Here is a 6,817-nt window from a genome sequence, read left to right as displayed (position 1 = left end):
CTCTTAAGCCAAGGAGTTTGAGACCAGCCTGGGCAACATAGCGAGACCTCATCTCTAAATAAATAAATAAATAGATAGATAGATAAATAAATAAATAAATAAGACAGGCATGGTGACACGCACCTATAGTCCCAGGATCGCCTGAGCCCAGGAGATCGAGGTTGTCGTGAGCTAGGATTGCACCACTGCATTCCAGCCTGGGCCACAAAAAAAAAAAAAGATTCCCGGGAAGGGTAAGAGCCCGCACACAGAGATCTGTGGGGTCATTTTTTGCAAGGTGAAGGGGATGTTTCTCTTCCCCATCCCATGACCTCCAGTTCCTCTCCTGTCCTGCACAAAAAGAGCATCAGCACGTCACACTGTAGCTAAGAGGGTTCTGACTGGTTTCTGAAACCCTGAGAAACTGTTGTAAAGAACTAGGAACTCAGCAATGTTCATCTCCGATGGGAGGTGGTGCCTCAGGCTGTCAACAACACTATTTTTTGGTTTGTTTGAATTGGAATCTCACTCTGTCGCCCGACTGGAGTGCAATGGCAGGCTCCCGGTCACCACAGCCTCCACCTGCTGGGCTCCAGCGAGCCTTCCGCCTCAGCCTTCCAAGTAGCCAGAACTACAGGTGTGCTACCTCGCCCGGTTAATTTTTTTGATTTCTTGTAGAGACGAGGGCTCGCCAAGTGCCCCGGCGGGTCTCGAACCTGCGGGCTCAGGCAATTCACACACCTCGGCCTCCCAAAGCTCTGGGATTACAGGCTAAGCCACGACAGCACTATTAAGAGTCGGCCAAGGAAGGGGCTGTGAGGCCCCCGGGCCGGGGCTGGGCTTTCCAGTGGTGACACCCTCTGGCCAGTTCTAAGCAATAGGAGAATCGAACTCTTGGCCTGTCAGTGCAGGAAGAACCCAGGAATGCTTCAGCCATGCGCTCAGACGAGCACATCGCACCGGGAAGGGAACCTGCGGCTTCTGGGTCAGGTGCGACTGAGGCTGGGTGGGGAATACCTGGCGTCTCCAAACACTTTTGCAGGCGCGTGACCCCAGGCTTGCCACACAACGGAGCCATTTCTGTTGTTACAGCTTTATGACTCCACGCCTCGAACGAGAGGGTGGGGTCCCCACAGTTGTGTGGGCTGCGGCGGGAGGCCCCCCCAGGGGTGGGGTCGAGTGAGACCTGCATTATTGCTGGAGGCAGTAATGACCCCCTCCCCCATCAGGGCCCTGTTTAGAGAAGGTAGACTTGGAGATGGACACCAGGTGCGATCCAGGCCGAGCCTGGGCTTTCCCCGGGGCCCAGATGAAGGTGAGTGAGGGCTCTCTCCAGGCACAAAATGTAGGCGAGCACCAACACGTAGTTGTCTAGATAAACAGTATCTCAATACCATAGTTTAAGAAGAAGAGTCGATACAAAAAGTCCACGACCGGCTGGGTGCAATGACTCACACCTGTAACCCCAGCACTTTGGGAGGCTGAGGTAGGAGGATTGCTTGAGCCCAAGAGTTCGAGACCAGCCTGGGCAACATAGAGAGACTTCGTCACTATAAAAAAAATTTTTTTTAATTAGCCAGGAATGGTGGCGTGCACTTGTAATCCCAGCTACTTGGGAGGCTGAGGTAGGAGAATGGCTTGAGCCGGGGAATTCGAGGCTGCAGTGAGCCATGATTGTGCCACTGCCGTCTAGCCTGGGTGACAGAGACCCTGACTTTAAAAAAAGAAAATCTCTGGTGGACAAGATATCAAGATTTAAAATAAAGACAGAGGCCGAGGCGAGTGGCTTGCCTGAGCCCGCGTGTTCGAGACCAGCCCAGGCAACTTGGCGAGACCTTGTCTCTACAATAAATAAAAAACTAACCAGGCACCTGTAGGTCCAGCTCCTTGGAAGGCTGAGGCAGGAGAATCGCCTGAGCCCAGCAGTTTGACACTGGAGTGGTCGTGAGTGTGCCACTGCACTCCTGCGTGGGTGGCAGAGTGAGACTCCAACTCAACTCAACTCAAATAAAATAAAATAAAGACAGACCATTGTTTATGATCCTGCAAGTACAATCATGACCGATCAGCCCAGGACTCTCACGCAGGCCGCCACTGCGTGCCCTGACAAGTGGCTTCAGGAGGGCTGGCAATGGCCTGCGGACAGATGGAGTAGCATGGAGCTTTGTAGCTAGTCATGTTTTATCCACTTGATTCAAAATATGGAAGGATATATGGATAACAGCGTGTAGGGGCGAATCTCTTTTCTTGTGTCTCAGGTTCCAATATGGTTCAACTCGGGCTGGTATATACTCTCGAGGGACTTGAAATCCAGGGAAGGGGTCCTACGTGTTTAATCTTAAGCAAATGACTTCATCTGTCAGCCTGTTTTCTCATGTTTATTTCTTTTATTATTATTTTTTCTTTTTAGAGACAAAGTCTCACTGTGTAGCTCAGGCTGGTCTTAAACTCCCAAACTCCTGGGTTCAAGTAATCTTCCCACCTTGGCCTCCCAAAATGCTGAGATTACAGGTGTGAGCCTCCACATCAGCCTATTTTCTCATCTTTAAAATGGGAATAAGCCGGGCTCGGTGGTTCAGCCTGCAATCCCGTGCCTTTGGGAGGCTGAGGTGAGTGGATTGCCTGAGCCCGCGGGTTCGAGACCCGCCTGGGCAGCGAGACCGCATCTCTACAATAAATCAAAAAAATCAGCCGGCGTGGTAGCGCATGCCTGTGATTCCAGCTACTTGGAAGGCTGAGGCGGAAGGATCGCCGGAGCCCAGCAGGTCGACGCTGCGGTGGCCAGGAGCGGTCACTGCACTCCAGTCTGAGTGACAGAGTGAGACTCCAACTCAAAAAAATAAAAATAAAAAATAAATAAAATGGGAATAATCATACCCACCTTCCAGTGTTGCTGTGAGGATGAAGTGAGGTGCTGCAGGCTGAGTCTCTTTTTTTTAGAGAGAGATAGAGTCTCGCTTTGTTGCCCAGGCTGGAGTGCAGTGGCATGATCATAGCTCACTGCAGTCTCAAAGTCTTGGGCTCAAGCAATCCTCCCGCCTCAACCTCCTGGGTAGCTGGGACTACAAGCATGCACCACCTGGCGAATCTTATTTTTGTTTTTTTGAAAGTGGAAAGAAGTAAAGTTTATTATTCACCTTTCACAGACTGGAAAGGGGGCCGACACTCAGAGGCCAGCACAGAGGTTAGATTAGAGACTATAGTTTGTTTAGAAAGTAAATCAGAGAGAGAGAAAGAGGAGATTCAGCTCCCCAAGGTGGGAGAGAGGGCCAAAGCCAGGAATCATGGCAAAAGCTGTAGCTTGAGGAGCCCATGGACGCACCAGAGTCTAGCAAGGCACTGGCCTGCTTTTATTTTTATAGAGACAGGAGTTTTGCTTTATTGCCCAGACTGGTCTCAAACTCCTGGTCTCAAGTGATCCTCTCACCTCGGCCTCCCAAGGCACTGGGATTTTAGGTGTGAGCCACAGTGCCTGGCCCGGACTGAGTACTTAATATACACTTTGCTACATACACTGAACCAGCACTAGCCTCCTTCCCTCTTTCTCTGTCTCCTGCAGGAACTGTTTAAGCAGGTGGACAGTTATGGTGCCCTCGCTGGGCTGAGACTTGTTCCCGTGTGAGCTTTCACACTCAACTGACAAATAGCAGTGCACCTTTTGAGTCAACTCTGCTTTTCCTGATAAAGCATCATGGACATGTTAAACTTTTTTTTTTTTTTGAGTTGGAGTCTCACTCTGTCGCCCACTCTCACTCCATTGCCTGGAGTGCAGTGGCACACTCAGACCACCCCAGCATCGACCTGCTGGGCTCAGGCGATCCTTCCGCCTTAGCCTTCCAAGTGGCCGGAACTACAGGTGTGTGCTACCACACCTGGCTAATTTTTGATTTATTGTAGAGACAAGGTCTCAACAAGTTGTCTGGGCTGGTCTCACACCCGCGGGCTCAGGCAGTCCGTTCACTTGCCTCCCAAAGTGCTAGAATGACAGGCGTGAGCCACTGTGCCCGGCCTGCTAAACTATTTTTGAAAGCACCCGCTGCTTATGATGTTACACAGACAAGGTAGACTGTGGCCCTTGTCTATCAACTGACAATCCAGACAGGCCCAAAGCAGCAAAGTCCTACAGACAAATGCTACATGACAGATGCACTTAAGAAACACACCATTCACATAGATAATTAAAGCTCAGTATTCTATTAAACTTCTTGGGCTTCCATAACAAAGTACCATAGACTTGGGTGGCTTAAACAACAAAAGTTTATTCTCTCACAGCTCTGGAGACTGGGAAGTCCAAGCTCAAGATGCCAGCCAGTTCAGGTTCTGGGGTGAGTGCTCTCTTGCTGGCTTGTAGATGGCCACCTTCTCGCAGTGTCCTTATGTGGTGAGAGGGGGAGAGAGAGACAGAGACAAAGAGAGACAGAGTGAGGGTGAGTGCATGTGAACTCTGGTGCCTCCTCTTCTTACAAGGACACTAATTCTATGGAATAAGGATCCACTCTTATGATCTCATTTAACTTTAATTACATCCTTGCTCCAAATACAGTCACATCAGAGGTTAGCATTTCAACACATGAATTTTTTATTTTTGAATCAGAGTCTCACTCTGTTGCCCAGACTGGAGCACAGTGGCACACTCCCAGCCACCGCAGCCTTGACCTGCTGGGCTCCGGCAATCCTTCTGCCTCAGCCTTCCAAGTGGCCGGAACTACAGGTGCACGCTATCACGCCCGGCTAATTTTTGGTTTATTGTAGAGACGAGGTCTCAACAAGTTGCCTAGGCTGGTCTTGAACCCACGAGCTCAGGCAATCCACTCACCTCGGCCTCCCAAAGTGCTGGGATTATAGGCGTTAGCCACCACGCCCGGCCTAACATATGAATTTTGAGGGGACACAACTCAGTCAATAGCAAGTATGAACTCACGGTTTTTAATATAGATTAGTAGATATAGAAATAAATATCGGCCGGGCTCATTGACCCAGCCTTTAATTCCAGCACTTTGGGAGACCACGGCGAGTGGATTGCCTGAGCCCCTGGGTTCAAGACCAGCCCAGGCAACTTGGCAAGACCTCGTCTATACAATAAGTAAAAAAAAAAAAATATTAGCTGGGTGTGGTAGCGCACGCCTGTAGTTCTAGCTACTTGGAAGACTGGGGCGGAAGGATCGCTGGAACCCAGCAGGTTGACGCTGGGGTGGCCATGAGCATGCTGCTGCACTCTAGCCTGGGCGACCGAGTGAGACTCCAACTCAAAAAAAAAAAAAAGAAAAAGAAAGGAATATAGCTGGGCATGGTGGTATGTACCTGTAACCCCAGCTACTCAAGAGACTGAGGTGGGAGGATCACTTGAGCCCCCAGGGGTTAGAGGCTGCAATGAACTATGATCATATTTTTGGACTCCAGCCTGGCCAACAGAACTGTCCAGAAATAAAGAAAGACACAGAGAGACAGAGACAGAGACAGAGACAGACAGACAGAGAGAGAGAGAGAGAAGGAAAGGAAAAAAAGGAGGGAGGGAGGGGGAAGGAAGAAAAGATGAAAGATTTCATGTATTTGTACATGTGTCTGTATCCACACAATCACATCCACACGCACACGTTCCCAGCTCCTTGGAGAGGGCCTAGAAGCAGTTATAGTCTGGGCGAACAAGCACACTACCTTAGGACCCAGATATTGACTTCTCAGCCCTGCTCTCCACAAAAAGGAATAGGGGCTCCTTGGAGAAACGGTTGCTTCTAGAACTGAAGTTGAGATAATTCAGGATGAGCCTGGAGCATCTTGTTGGACAAGGGAGTAAGGAGACCCTCAAATAACGGGCACATGTCAAAAGACCAGGAGCCAGTCTCCAAGGGCACCCCTGGCCAAACATGGGGCAATTCCGCCTCCAAATAAAATGCAGCCGTAGCAAATTACAATAGGACCAATAAACTAAGAATACCCAAGTCCACAGTCATATACATAAAGAATAAACGGGAGAGAAGACAGCCCTTCTTCATAGTCGAATGCCAACTGATAACTGTAGGAGAAACGACAGTTAGAAAATCATCAGTGGCTACTAAAAACAGTGGATGAAAGTTTATTGACAACAGAGCGTTTATGTCGTCTAAAAGGCATCTCCTCGCAAATTAGTTATTGATTCTAAAGGGAAAAGCAATGACTACAGTGGAGAGACCAAGCAGACACTTAATCAAAAGCTCAAAGTGTGCATCCCCTGTGCTGGGACACATTGTCGTAATGCGCCCCTGGAAAGTCACCGCGCCACTCGTGTGATATTCCTGCCCAAAATGCAGAACCTGAATCAATCAGAAGGAAACATCTGACAAACTCTAACTGCAGGATATTCCACAAAAGAACTGGCCTGTGTTCCTCAAGGATGTCAAGGTCAAGAAAGACAACGAGAGACTGAGGACAGGTTCCAGATGAAAGGACACGAAAGAGACGTGAAAACAAAGTGTCATGTGCGATCCTACATCGGGCAAAAATAAATAGCAAGCAAGGATGTTATTTGACAGCTGTTGAAATCTAAACATGGACGTGGGTTAAATACATCCACATGAGATGTTCTGATGTTGATCATCACACCAACATTCTGCAAGAGAATGTCCCGTTCTAAGGAAGGACACATCGAAGGGGCACAGAGTCTCATCAATTTCAGTGGTTCCGAACAAAAGATCACCTGCTCTGAGAGACGGAAAAAGGGAGTGAGAGAATATCAGGGTGACTCTCGTATGGGAATTCCTTGTACCTTCTTCCAACTTTTTTGTGAATTTGAAATCATATCAAAATTAAAGCCGGGCTCGGTGGCTCAGCCTGTCATCCCGCGCCTTTGGGAGGCTGAGGT

The 6,817-nt window shown here is 49.1% G+C and overlaps 1 pseudogene; it reads left to right on the top strand.

The window, feature by feature from the left end:
* Positions 1-914: 914 nt before the first annotated feature.
* Positions 915-6,817, top strand: part of LOC103264845 — a 12,932-nt pseudogene continuing 7,029 nt past the window's right edge.

The sequence above is a fragment of the Carlito syrichta genome, unplaced genomic scaffold (assembly GCF_000164805.1).
Source record: "Carlito syrichta isolate Samal-C Ts95f unplaced genomic scaffold, Tarsius_syrichta-2.0.1 Scaffold305742, whole genome shotgun sequence".
NCBI classification, from domain to species: Eukaryota; Metazoa; Chordata; class Mammalia; order Primates; family Tarsiidae; genus Carlito; species Carlito syrichta.
This window is presented reverse-complemented; position numbering and strand designations above follow the sequence as displayed.